At 35.0% G+C, this 15322-nt stretch overlaps 1 long non-coding RNA gene across 3 annotated transcripts in view; it reads right to left on the bottom strand.

The window, feature by feature from the left end:
- Positions 1-15322, bottom strand: part of LOC141487983 (uncharacterized) — a 162959-nt gene that overhangs the window by 55120 nt on the left and 92517 nt on the right. The window contains exons 3-4 of one of the 3 annotated variants that reach the window (XR_012468557.1): positions 8358-8633; positions 41-6434 (exon numbers count right to left, since the gene is read on the bottom strand). The exons of 1 other annotated variant lie outside the window; for it this stretch is intronic. This is a non-coding gene — a long non-coding RNA (uncharacterized LOC141487983). Of the gene's footprint in view, positions 1-40; positions 6435-8357; positions 8634-15322 lie in introns of those variants that run through there. One more of the 3 variants, XR_012468556.1, reaches the window with a different exon arrangement.

The following is a 15322-nucleotide window of genomic DNA, read 5'->3' as shown; positions in this document are numbered from 1 at the left end:
ATAGATATATATAGATATATATATATATACATATGTTAGCATATACAATGTACAAGGAAATTTTGAAGAAGTCACTGGCAGCTATGGGGACTCTAGCTGTGATTTTTAAACTGATTGTTGAAAGAAACAGGGGTTAGCAAGAAGAAAAGGTACAGAGGGAAAACATTCTTAGGATGAAGGCTGGTTGATTGGTTGCTTTCCTTGGTTCTTGAAGAGGATTAAAATGATATCACTATGTTAGCTAATTTATAGTGTGTCTGACTATGACTAATCAGAATAATATGAGTTCAGAATGCTCTATCAGAAGTCAGTCACAATTTGAGGTGGATTCTATAAATTTGTGCATCTCACATTTCTTTTGAAATATAGTCTGTTATGTTTATGTTAACGTAGTTAACACATCTGTTAAAATATAGAAATATGAGAGATGTAAAATTGTAAGTGAACAACATATGGGCTAGGATGACTGATCTGTTTATTGTGAATATGAAAATATTTGGACAAATAATAGGTGATCCTCAATCTATATTATAGGGCAATCAGATTTACAACTTCAGTTAAATATCTAAGAAGAATAGGGATACCAAAATAGTTTCTAGTTTAGTTCAAATAGAGAAGTTAACACATCGGTTCTGAGGAGAAAATAATGATATGAGTATGAATTATTTTGTTTTTATTTTTTTTCCTATTAAAATTTTATCTTTTATGAACTTAACACAAGCATAAACATTCTCATGTGCAGGAGAATATTGTACATCAATGTATGCATCTTTGTTACTTAAGAGTTTTTATTTTTAAGTATGATGAATTAAAATAGCAAAATTTAAATTTGTCATGTTTATCTAACATTCCTTTTGCTCTCTACTCATTTTTTTTCTTTTTTGAGGGGACTTGGAGATTCCATTTCTAGGATCCCTCTTCTTATTAGTTCTCCCTTCCTCTTCTATTAGGGGAAAAAAAGAAAAAATCTTTCTAACAAATAGGCTAAGTCAAGCTAAGCAAATTTCTGTATTGATCGTGCTCATAAACTCATGTTTCATTATGCATCATGAGTCCATTATTTTCCTTTTCAGAGTTGTATAGAATTCTTTTGTCATCAGTTTTCTCTAATCATGGTTAGTTATTCCATTGCACAATTTTGAATCTTTCATAATTGTTGATCTTTCAAATGTTATTAATGTATAAATTATTATCTGATTCTATACATATATGCCCATCTAGATTCTAACAAAATTGTTTTATTATTTCTCATGGCACAGCAATGTTCTATATCTTGATTAGTCATTCTCTGTCTCATGAGCACTCCTTTAGGTTATAGTTCTATTTTATCTCAAAACATAATACATATAGGCATCTTTCCTCTTTTTTGATCTCTTTGGGTTTAGATGTGGAAATAATTTCCTGATATTGTTTTCATGGAAACTATTGTAGAATCAGAAAAGAAAATCAAGCAAAGGGTTCATCATACCTGATAATGGCTCATCTACTCTCAGTTTTTTCACTGAAATGGAAAAGATTTTGCCAACTTGTCATTTTTCTGCCATGCATACCATAAAATGCTCTATCATCTCACATTTTCAATAAACGATTCTCTCTCTCTCTCTCTCTCCTCTCTCTCTGCCTCTTTGTGTCTGTTTATGTTTTATATGTTTTTGTTTCTCTTGCACACACACACACACACACACACACACATTTTGTCCTAGAGGCAAGGTACTTTTTCATACACAGTTCCCGTTTAATCCTAAACAAGTTCTTTGTGAGCATGAAAAGGTTTCAGTATGCAGACCTCTCAAATGGCAAAATGATCATGGCATTTTTCTCATATCACATTCCATAAATTTTAAAAAGATTAGGGATAGCTAGGTGTGCAGTGGATAGAGCATTGGCCTTGGAGTCAGGAGGAACTGAGTTCAAATCAGACTTCAGACACTTGATAACCGACTAGCTGTGTGACTTTGGGCAAGTGACTCTCAACCCCTTAATTGCCTTAAATATATAATTTTTTTTTAAAAAAGATTTGGTCAAATTAGGTTTCACATATATTTTTACTTCATACTAGGAGATTCTTCTTACCTTGAAAAATTAATGTTTTAGTTCAAATACAAATAAGCGAGTTTCTTATAAAATTGTTGTACAGAATTTATTGGGTTCAGACTTCATATTCTTGAACATATATTCATATTCTGTGGAATTATACAATTGAAAGTTGTTAAATACTTATTTCTCTTTTTAAGGATTAAATACGTTTCATTTACCATCTTATTGAAAAGTTCTCAATGTAATTAAAAACATGACAGTTGACCCAAAATAAACCATTTAGTGCCCATATTGGGTAATCATTGTTCTAGACTATTATTAGTAAAGGCTTAAATACAAACATTTTAGATGATTTTTTAAAAATTTTATTTATTTAAGGCAATGGGGTTAAGTAACTTGCCCAAAGTCACACAGCTAGGAAATTATTAAGTATCTGAGATGGAATTTGAACTCAGGTCTTCCTGACTCCAGGGCTGGTACTCTATCCACTGCACCACCTAGCTGCCCTTAGCTGAAACATTTGGATGTTTTTCTCTTTTACTTGTTGCAATACTCCTATCTTTAGCCACCTTTCAATGCCTCACTTTGTCATCTGGTGCAATCTGAGACCTCCCTTTAATATTGCTCTCTTTGCTTTGCAATCATCCTGCTTTTTTTGCATGGAAAGACAGTTATCTTGAGAAAACACTGGATCTCTGGTTACCCTCTCCAGCATTAGAATATTCCCTATTGCAATCTGTTCCAATCCAAATCACCATTATAAGAAAATGAATCGCAATAAATATTGCTCCTTATCTCTATTTAGGGTCATTGGACATTATTTGGTTGTTGTTTTTTTTTTTTTATTTTTTGCAAGGCAATGGGGTTAAGTGACTTGCCCAAGGTCACACAGCTAGGTAATTGTTAAGTGTCTGAGGCTGAATTTGAACTCAGGCTCTTCTGACTCCAGGGTCAGTGCTCCATCCACTGCACCTAGCTGCCCCATCCATTGGAGATTATTATTTAGAAGTATTTCCTGAAAGGTTTGTTGCATCCATTCTGATGGCTTAATTTGATGACATCACAGTCCTCTGCTAGTCTCTTGATTATTCTCCCTCCTTTTCTCAACCCCAATATTATCCTCATATAGATATTGACCTCAATGTAGATGTTGACAGTCCCTCAAACTTCCTGGTCTTCAATTTTATGAACCACAATTCATGCAATATAAATTTTTGAAAAGTATATTTTCAAAATATTTAATGACTTTTGGTATTATAGTCGATTTCCAATAGCAATTTGTGCCTGATAGTGTAGGTAGAATTTCATATCCAGAATCTATCCCTGATCTATCAAGAGAAAGGAAGTATGGTTAATCATTAATCCTTTAGAATCAAAATGTATCATTATATTAGTCTGAATTCTGATCTATTTTAGCATTGTTCTTCTTTATATTATTATAATGATCTCTCTCTCCCCATGTATGTATGTGTGTGTGTGTGTGTGTGTGTGTGTGCATTCTCTTAGTTTTCTTGTTGTCTCTGCATCATTATATATAAGCACAACTGAAGCCTTTTCTCCATCTCAACCTGCCAGAGGATGAATATGGCTAGATATCACAATAACCTCTAACAGTTATTCCCATGAAAGATCATCTAAATTTCATCTTTCAGGTTACATCTTCCTATCCTATCTCGTGCTCTGCCTCACTCTTCCTAAATCTATGTTTCCCTCTTACTATAACTTCTAGTACCCCCACTCCAATTTGTTCTTGCAGCCCAACACTTTTGCTCTGGCTTCACTTTCTTTCCATCAGTCTTGACCGTATGCTTGGACAGTTAAGCTGCAAAGAGTTCTATATTCTTGATCTTAATCAAGATGAAACTCAAATTCTTACAAACTCAAATTCTTTGTTACCTCCACTCTTGTTATTTCCATCATTTTCCTTTGCTGCTCCTAGTCATGTCCTTATAAATGCAACTGGAGAAAGTCATTTAATCATATTGATCAAATCAACTACAAATTTGCTATTTTATTTAAATGAGGGTCTCTCTGATTCAATTATTTTATTCTTTTATGGTCACATGTTCTTATCTGTGGCTATTACTATCTTCTTTTCTGTTCTTTTCTGTTCTGTTCTGTTCTCTTATCTCCTGTCCTACTCTCTTTTCTTCTCATCTCCTCTCATTTCATTGCTTCTTTTTTTAAAAAAAATGCTCTTACTCACACATAACCCTCCTTCAATTTTCTTTCAGCAAAGAAATTTGTCTACTAGGTTACAAAGCAAATAGATGACATTGGCTGCGATGTTCTTTTCTGCTCTATAATTAAAAGAACATTTATATCCTCTCCCATTCTCTTACATTTAATTTTTCCTAGCACAAAAGTAGTCCTCCTTGTCAAGTTCATATACTCTTTTCACTGCTTGATCATAGCCCTTCTCCTCTCTTCTTGATCATTCACTTTCATTCTCTTATACTGAAATTCTTTTTTTATGCTGGTACTTTTTCTGTTGCTTACAGATATGTTTTTTGATATTCTATCCAAATAAAAACTTTGTTAAAACTATGATCATATATCCTTTCTTATACAGAAATACTTTTAGAATTTGTTGTTTACACTTAACATTTCTTTCCTACTCACTTCTTAACCATTTTCAATCTGTTTTCCATGCCTATCATTGAGCTATCATCATTCTAATTGATTTCTTTTCAGCCTTTCAGACTGTGAATCATCCCATCATATTTGATATTCTCATTCTTGCTCTCATTTCTCCTATCTCTCTTAAATTCCTCAGTCTTTTATAAACCACATCATCCATTTTCTGTTTATTTAATGTTTATATCCTCTAAAATATTGTTAGACATAACTCAAAATAACTGAATGACAAGAAAATCAATTAGCTACACCCTTGTTCTAAATCCTGGTGCCCTGATTAGCCACAAAGGGTATTAGGTGACAATGATGGAGAAAGCCCTGGTGGCCCAGTAGCCCATGCCCACTGGCCATACCCTCAATCATGGAGCACCATCTGGGTTAAGTGACCAGAAAATGAAGGTGAAATACAAGCTGCTAAAGGAAAAAAAAAAGAGAGCACAACAGCATTTACTAGCAGGATAGTTCTTCCATTTCTAAGAAGGAAGCAGTAACAAACCAAAAATGTTTTATGATGCATGAAGGCTATTTATGGGTCAAAGACATGTGGTGCATCTCAACTTCTCAGTGTTGATGAATCTCCATTGATTAATGATAGGGATATGATCCTAGAGACAGATCATCATTAATCAATACAGAAGCTATTGACCATTTACCTCAAGTTGAAGTCAAACAGTCCCTAGCTGAAGTTTCAGCTGAAGAAGAGGTTGTTGAATGCCATTAGGCTTCTTTCAAGGGGAAAAATACCTGGTGCTGATTCTATTCCAGCTGAGAACTACAAGGTAGGGGGTCCATCGTTTATACAAAAACTCACTGAAATTTCCCAGGTTATATGGCATGAAGAGGTTATCCCCCAAGAATTTAAGGATGCTTCCATCATCCATCCCTATAAAGGTAAAGGGAATAGAATGTCCTGTATTGTCCAAGGGTAATTCTCTTTTAGTTATTGCTGGTAAGATTCTTGTCAGAGAATGATTTATCTCAGTAGGCTGATCCTTTACCTAGAAGTTGATCACTTCCTTGAAAGCCAATGTGGTTTAAGAAAGGGTTGAGGAACAGTTGATATAGTGTTTGCTGAATGACAACTCCAGGACAAATACCAGATACAGAGTAGATATCTGTTTATGCCAATTGTAGATCTGACCAAGGCCTTTGATACTATCATTCATGAGGGTTTATGGTAAATTATGTCAAGCTTTGGTTGCCTGGAGAAGTTCATCAGTATTGTAGATTTTCATGACAACATGCATGCCTGGGTTCTGGATAGTGGACAATGCTCTTGAGATTTCCCAGTCACCAATGGAGTAAAACAAGGATATGTCCTTGCTCCCATAGTTTTTTAGCATGATATTTTTAATCATGCACTGAGGATGAACATGGTCTCAAGGTCAGCTACTGCACTGATGGCAAACTCTTCAACTTGAACAGACTTCAAGCAAAGAGCAAAATGAAGTGAATTTTGGTGCATGACCTTCTGTTTGCAGATGATTGTGCACTCAATGCAGCCTATCAAGTTGAGTTGCAACAAAGTATGAATCAATTCTCTTCTGCTTATGCTAATTTTGGTCTTTGTAATTAATACCAAGAAAACACAGGTGCTCTATCAGGCAGTGCCACATCATCCATATGCAGAAACTTCAATTACAGCAAATGGAGAAGTGTTGAGTATTGTAGACAACTTCATTTACCTTTGCAGTGTCCCTTCGAGGGAGGAACACATTGACAATGAGCATTGCCAGACCTAATTTGGCATTTGACAGGCTCTGAAAGTAAGTATGGGAGAGAAGTATTAGTCTGACTACCAAAATGAAGGTCTACAGAGCTATTGTGCTGACCTTATTGCTGAATACCTGTGAAACTTAGACAGTCAATTAGCACCATGTTGAAACTCAATCACTTCTATTTAAATTGCTTAAGAAGATTCTGAAGATCACCTGGCAGGAGAAGATACCAGACACTGAGGTTCTTTTTGAGCTAAACTGCCTAGGGTTCCAATATTACTACATGGAGTGCAACCACGATGGGTTGTACACATTGTTATAATGCCAGACATATGCTTGCCAGAAAAACTATCTTATGAAAAACATACACAGGTCAGAAGAATCAAAACTGAGACAGCCTGAAGATCTCATCGAATAATTTTAGAATTGATTGTATAGCATAAGAGACACTTTACACAGGACTGCCCAGCATGGTGCCCTCATCAGTGAGGGTGTTGCATTTTGTGAGGAAGGCAGAATTGAAGAATCCATAAGTTTAGAGTACCCAGACCAAATGTTTACATGGACTATTTGTGCCCAACCTATGGAAGAGCATTCTGAGCTCATGTTGGTCTGATCAGTCACAGTCGGACACACTGTAATTTGTCTCAAACTTAGTGATGTCAACAAGAACTAGGGCACCTAGAAGATGACCACTGCCCAGGGTCACATAGCTAGTCAGTGTCAGGTCTTAGAATGGATTTGAACGCAGATCATCCTGACTCCAGAGGCAGTGCTCTTTCCACTATCCACTGAGAGTTATTTTGTTTGTTTTTGTTTTATGAATAGCAATGGTGTTAAGTGACTTGGCTAAGATTACACAGCTGAGCTCAAAAAGGATTTTGAAAATCAAGTAACAGAGGTAAAGGAAAACTGAAAAGAGAAATGAGAGTGATGCAGGAAAATCATGATAAACAAATCAGTACTTGATGGAGGCACGAAAAAATACTGAAGAAAACACAGCCTGAGCCAAATGAAAAAAAAACCAATGAGGAGAAGGCCTTAAAATACCAGAAAGACCAAATGGAAAAAGAAGTCCTTAAAATATAGAATTGATTAAAGGGAAGTTCATGACTTTATGAGAAGTTAAGAAACAAAACAAAGTAAAAAATGAAAAATTAGAAGACACTGTGAAATATCTTATTGGAAATACAACTGACCTGGAAAAATAAATCCAGGAGAGATAATCAAAAATGATTGGACTAGCCATGGTCAAAAAAAGAGTTTAGTTGTCATCTTTCAAGAAGTTCTCAAGGGAAACTGTCCTTATATTCTAGAAATTGAAAGAATTCACTGATCACCTCCCAAAAGAGATATACCAAAATGAAAACTACCAGGAATATTATAGTGAAATTTCAGAGCTTTCTAGGTCAAGGAGAAAAATATTACAAGCAGCCAGAATGCAGTTATCATGCAGCCATAATCAGGATCACATAGAATTTAGCAGCTTCTACATTTAAAAAAATCTTAGATTTTGGACTATGATATTCTTGAAGGTAAAGGAACTTGGAGTATAATCAAGAATCAACTACACAGCAAAATTGAGCATACTCTTTCAGGGAAAAATATAGATTGTTAAATTAAATAGAGGATGTTCAAACTTTCCTAAAGAGAAGATTAGAACTGAACAGAAAATTTGATCTGCAATTTCGAGACTCAAGTGAAGCATAAGACAGTAAATAAAACACTTAAGACCATGGTATGGAGAGAAAGCAGGCACTATTTTGAGCTCTCCTGGCTTTGTCTCAGAACCAACATGAACCAAATCTCTCAAAATATTTTGGATCTACAGAATCCAAAACAGAGCAAAGGGGAACATCTTCCAGCAAGGTCTGTCAGAGAGGGTGGGGGGTAGGAGCATGGGAAAGCCTAGGGCAGATAGCAGAGGCCCAGAGCACCAGCAGCAGGGTGAGGTAGCCAACTTACCTGAACAGGGAACAGAAGTCTTGGCAATGTGTATGGTGGGAGGCCTGGGAAAACTTCAACACTCTGACAGGGAGAGCTCCAGTAGGATTACCCAGGACAATCCATCCTGCCAGCCTGCCTGATCTGGATGGTGGTCTAAATCACAAGCTCTCAGTGTTAGAGAGGATCCCCTAGAGTTCCCAGGGAAGTACCCAACATTCTTGAGGCAGATCCCAAATGAAAACACCAAGGAATATTGTGGCCAAACTCCAGAATTATCAGATCAAGAAGAAAATCCTGCAAACAACCAGAAAGAAGCAATTCAAATATCAAAGAGCCACAGTCCGGATTACATGAGGCCTGACTGCATCAAATTTAAGGGATTGAAGGTCCTGGAATATGGCATTCTGGAGAATACAACCAAGAATTCAATATCCAGAAAAACTGATCCCTCTAAGGGAAAAACGATGGGCATTTATCAAAATAGGTGACTTTCAAATTTTCCTGATAAAAAAAGACCAGAGCTAAGCAGAAAATTTGAGCTTCAAACAGGATACTCAAGAGATATATGAAAAGGTAAACAGGGAAAAAGAAAAAAAAACTGTTACCTAATAAGATTAAACCAGTTACATTTCCACTGGGAGGAAGATACTTATAACTCTTGAAAATTGTAACTCTATTCGAGGGATTATACTTAGGCTGAAGGTATGTATATTCGTGGCATACCCATGACTTTGATGAAATTATTTTTGATAATTCATTAAAAAGGGGGGGAGGACTCTAAAGAGACAGGAAGAAGAGGGAGGTTGAATGAGGTAAATCACATCACATGAAGAGGTACAAAGGCTATTGCAATAGAGGGAAAGAAGGAGATGAAAACCACCTGAATCTTACTCTCATCGGATTTGCCTCAGAGGGATTAACACATACACTCAGTTGAGGTTAGAAATTTACCTTTTCTTTCAAGTATAAGGAGGGGAAAAAGATGGGATTGAAGGAAGGACTAACAGAAAGGAGGGAAGGAAAAAAGGGAAAAGAGAAAGAGGTAAGAAAAGGGAGAGTGGTGGATAGAAGAGGAAACATACTGAGAGGTGGAATTCAGAAGCAAAACACTGGGAGGAAGGATAAGGTGAAAGAAGGGGGGAAATAAAAACAGAGGGGATTTAGCAATAAAGAGTTAAAATTGTAACTGTAAATGTGAATAGGATGAACGCTCCCATAATACAGAAGCAGATAGCAGAGTGTATTAAAAACCAGAATCCATTTGAAGCAGAGAGCTAAACATAGAGTAAAGGTAAGAGACTGGAATAGAATATATAATGCTTCAGCTGAAGTGAAAAAAAGCAGGCATAGCAATCCTTATCTCAGACAAAGCAGTTGGAAAAAATATATCACATTAAAACAGCTAAGGAAACTATCTTCCTAAAAGGTACCATAGACAATGAACAAATTTCAATAGCAAACGTGAATGCACCAAAAAGTACAGCATCCATATTCTTAGAGGAGAAGCTAAATGAATAACAGGAAGACAAAGAGAACAACACTCTACTGCTGGGAGACTTCAACCTCCCTCTCTCAGAGTTAGATAAATCTAACCAGAAAATAAACAAGAAGGAAATTAAGGAGGTGAAAAAATGTTAGAAAGATTAGATATGATAGATCTCTGGAGAAAATTGAATGGGAGAGAAGGGAGTATGCCTTTCTTTTTTTCTGCAGTATATGGTTCTATACAAAAAATCAACCTTGTGTTATGGCAAGTATGAGTGGATCAAACAACAAATCATAGAAATAATTAATGATTTCATGCAAGACAGTGATAATGATGAGACAACATACCAAAACTTATGGGATACAACCAAAACAATTATTAGGAGATACATTGTACTCTAAATGCTTATATGAAAAAAATAGAGAAAGAGGAGATAAATGGACTGGGCATGTAACTAAAAACATTAGACAAAGAACAAATTAAAAATCCTCAATTAAGTATCAAATTAGAAATTCTGAAAATTAAAATAATTATATCAAAAGGAACAAAACTATTGAACTCAGAGATAAAACCAAGAGTTGGGTATGAAAATAACCAATAAAATAGATAAACCCTTGGTTAATTTGATTGGAAAAAAGAAAGATGAAAACCAAATTGCTAGTATCAAAAATGGAAAAGGGGAACACCACCAAAGAAGAGAAAATTAAAGTAAAAATTTGGAACTATTACCTAACTGTATGCCAATAAATTTGATAATCTAAGTGAAATGAATGAATATTTATAAAAATATACATTGCCCAGGTTACTTAATTAACACTGAGAAAAAGACATCCAACTAGATGGATTCATAAGTGATTTCTAGCAAACATTCAAGGAACAATTGGCTCTAATTCTATATAAACTCATTCTTTTTTTTTTTGCTTTGTCCTTTATTTTCAAAGAAGACCACTACATCAAGGAGGTGATTCCATGACAATCACATAAATTGGATTTGAGTGAGGGGGTGCTGTGCTAAGTTACCAGCCTCACTTTCTGCTCCAGAGCCATCTAGATCTAGTGGCCAGATATGAATCAGGAGAACTGGAGATGGCCCTACATGCAAGAAAATTCCGGTTAAGTGACCTGCCCAAGACCACACAGCTAATAAGAATCTAATAAAATAGTAGCAAAGTGATTACAGTAAGTTAACAATAGGATAATACATTATGATCAAGCAGGATTTATGCCAGGAGTGCAGGGTTGTTTCAATATTAGGAAAATTTATCAGTATAACTCATCATAACAATAATAAACCTAAGAGAAATCATATGGTTATATAATAGATGTTGAAAATTTTTTTTTGACAAAAATAAAGCAATCACTCTTACTAAAAACATTAAAGAGCATAGGAATAAATGCAATGCTCCTTAAAATGATATGTAATATCTATCTAAAACCAAAAATTAGCATTATATATAATGGGGATAAGCTAGAAGCATTTTCAATAAGACCAGGGGTGAAAAAAGGATGTCAATTATGACCACTATTATTCAATATTGTCTTAAAAATGTTAGCTTTAGCAATAAGAGAAGAAAAAGAGATTGTAGGAATCAGAATTGGTTATGAAGAAACAAAACTCTCACTCTTTGCAGATGACATGATGGCATACCTAGAGAGCCCTTGATAATTATCTAAAAAACTATTAGAAAAAATTAACAATGTTAAAAATCTTGTAGAAAATAAAATTAACCCACATAAATCCTCAGCATTTCTATATATTACTAGCAAGATACAGCAGCAAGAGATAGAAAGAGAGATCCCATTTAAAATACCATCTGACAACATAAAATACTTGGGAGTCTGCCTGCCAAAGAAGACTCAGAAACAAATAAAGATGTTATTAAAATAAAAGAAATAAGAAAGGGAAATCATTAGGATATTACTGATATTGAATGTATTCCTGCATGGGGAGATCATACTAATATCTCATGTGAGCTTTCTCATTTACTAAGGCAGCAAGGAGGAGGATATATAGACAAGACATAAGTGGGAGTTGAATATGAAGTGATAATGTATTAAAAAGATGGAGCAAAGAGGTGAGAGAGGAATAGACTGAAAGAAAGGAAAAGGGGGAGGTAGAATTGGTGAAGTTGTTTCACATAAAAGAGACAAGAAAAAGCTTTTCCATGGAGTGGAAGAAGGGAGAATTGAGGGACAGTGAGTGAGATTTACTCTCATTGGAATTTGCTCAGGGAGGGAATAACAGCCCTCAATTGGGTATAGAAATCTTTCTTTCCCTTCAGGAAAGGAGATGTAAGAAATGAGGGTGTGATGGAAGGGAGAATAGATTGTTGGAAGGGGCAGTCAGAAGTAAAATACTTTTGAGGAAGGGTGGGGTGAAAAAAAAGAAAGAATAGAAGAAATGGGGATTGTGGGGGAACAGAATAGAGGGAAATACAGTTAACAAAAATAATTGTGGGGAAAAATATTGAAACAAATTTCTCTGATAAAGGTCTCATTTCTCAAACATAGAAAACTGAATCAAATTTATAAAAAAAATAAGAGCCATGTTGCAATTTATAAATGATCAAAAATGAGGTTATGAATGATTAGAAATGTTCTAATATTATTATTGGTGAAATGCATATTAGAATAATTTGGAAGTACTACCTTACACCTATTGAATTGACCAATAGAACAGAAAAGGAAATGACAAATGATGGAGAAGATGTAAGAAAAATGAAACATTAATATCCTGTAGGAGTTGTAAGATGATTCAAATATTCTGTAGAGTAATTGGAAACTGGGTCCAAAAGGATATAAAAACCATGCATATCCTTTGACCCAGTAATGTCACTATTGTATAATACATATTGCATATGTATAAGGATATTTATAGCAACTCTTTTCTGGTGACTAGGAATTTGAAATTGAGGGGATAATCATCATTTGGGCAATAGTTGAACAAGTATAGTATGTGATTGTGATGGAATGTTATTCTTCTTTAAGAAATGATAAACAGGAAACATACAGTAAAACCTGAAAAAATTTACATGATCAAGTGCAATATGAAAAATACTGTATACAAAGTTATTACAATATTGCAGGATGATCAACTGTGAATAACTATTTTTCTCAGGAGTACTATGACCCAAGATAATTTTTTTTAGGTTTTTTGGTAAGGCAAGGGGGTTAAGTGGCTTGCCCAAGACCACACAGCTAGGCAATTATTAAGTGTCTGAGGCTGGATTTGAACTCAGGTACTTCTGACTCCAGGGCCAGTGCTCTATCCACTGTGCAAACTAGCTGCCCCTACCCAAGACAGTATTGAAGGGCTTATAATAAGGTATGCTTTCCAACCCCAGGGAAAGAGTTGATGGTGTCTGAATACAGATTGAAGAATTATTTTTGTAGCTTAAAATTTTTTTTTTTTTGCAATTTTAGTTAACACTCAACTGTGATGGACTTAGCACCTTTAAGTATTTCAGTGATCAAGGAAAATTCTAAAAGATTGATGGGGGAAAAAACTGTAGATCAAGAATGCATATCAAAGCATACTATTTTGGGGGTGACTAGGTGGAGTCAGGAGTACCTGAGTTCAAATCCAGCCTCAGACACTTAATAATTACCTAGCTGTGTGGCCTTGGGCAAGCCACTTAACCCCATTGCCTTGCAAAAAAAAAAAAAGACTGAAAAAAGCATACTATTTTTACTTTTTAAAACTTGATTTATGTTTTTTTTTTCTTTCCTCATGTCCCTCCCCCAATAATTAGGATTCTTCTTTCACAACTAATAGGGAAATGTAGGGCACCTAGGTGATGCAGTGTACAGAGCACTGACCTTGGAGTCAGGAGGAAGGGAGTTTTAATCCAACCTGAGATATTTGCCTTGTGTGTATGACTTTGGGCAAGGAAATTAACCCTGATTGCCTCACATCCAGGATTATCTCCAGTCATACTGATTTACGTCAGGCTCCTGGACATAGATGACTTTGGAGGAGAAAGTGAGACTGGTGACTTAGTATAGCCTTTATCTACTTATCTATGCCTCCTAGCTGTCCATAAGGTAGAATATATGATGTGGCAAAAGAAGTATAAATCAAAGTTGATAGAAATCCATTTTTCTCCTTTGTGTGCTCAGTATTTTTCCTTTAGTATACAGTAGTTTTGTGTTTTTTTAATTAAGTTCCTTTATAGTTCTTACCTAACTTTCATCAATATGTCTCAATTCATCCTTGACTTTAGATGTAGACATTTCTGTCAATTGTTTTTGGGACACATCTAGGATGTCTGTGAGAAACCCAATATCTTTTGTAAATTCAGATTTCACAAGTAGCTTGGATTTTATACAAAACCACAGGGCATAAGGTAGAAACTTTATCCAATCCCAATCTCATTTGGTTCCTGTGTGGCATCTTTTCATTTCCTTTGATTGTTTGAAGCAGTATAATTCTATAATTCTTCCCCACTTCCTTAGTTCTATTATTCATACTTAATTTAATTCATTTGATTCATTGATTGAATCACTAACGCCTTTTTGGCTTGTTTATACCTAAAAATCTGATTGATTGATTGATTCAATTGGGAAGACTCCCTTGAATTATTAAGGTAGGGAATGTTTAATACCCCACTTATGTAAGAAATAGTCAATTTGATATTAGTTATATTCAGTGCTAAACATCTCTAGTAACTCCAGATTTTCTTTACAAAAAACCATTCATGATTTAAGGCAGCATTCTATATATCCAAACCTCTGAGTTCTTTCTTGATCTTGAATCGTATTTCTATTGTTTTTTCCTATTGATTCCATATGCAGTGTATTGTTACCAAATATTAAAGGAAACATACTTTCTTTTTTTTTAGTTTTTTTTTTTTTTTTTTTTGCAAGGCAAATGGGGTTAAGTGGCTTGCCCAAGGCCACACAGCTAGGTAATTATTAAGTGTCTGAGACCTGATTTGAATTCAGGTACTCCTGACTCCAGGGCCAGTGCTTTATCCACTGCGCCACCTAGCCGCCCCCCTGGAAACTTACTTTCATATAAAATCTGATTTCATATAATATCTCTACTTCTTCCCCAGCATCTTGTTACAAATATTGGTATGTACACTGTAAAGTCCTTCATAATCTAACCCTCTTCTAACTTTCCAGTCTTTTTTGAATCTTAATCCTAATATATATATTCTTTAATCTGTGACACTGACTTCCTTGAATAAGACATTCCATTTCTTGACTTTGGGCATTTTCCTCTGATTTCCCCAATGCCTTGGAAAATTTCTCACATTCCTGAATATTGACCTACCTGGCTTCTTTTTATTCTAAACTGAAATTCTGTTTTCTATATGAAACCTATCTTAGACCTTATCAATTCTAGTGCTTTCTCTCTGTTAATTATTTCTTATGTATTAATGGTTTTGGATATATTTGTTTTCATGCTGTCTCCTGCTGTAGACTGTAAGTCCTTTTAGGACAAGGATTTTCGTTTGTTTCTTTCTGTTTCCTCAGTAATTAGCACAGTGCA

The sequence above is a fragment of the Macrotis lagotis genome, chromosome 5 (genome assembly GCF_037893015.1).
Source record: "Macrotis lagotis isolate mMagLag1 chromosome 5, bilby.v1.9.chrom.fasta, whole genome shotgun sequence".
NCBI lineage: Eukaryota > Metazoa > Chordata > Mammalia > Peramelemorphia > Peramelidae > Macrotis > Macrotis lagotis.
The sequence above is the reverse complement of the archived record's forward strand: the minus strand, read 5'-3'. Positions and strand labels throughout refer to the sequence as shown.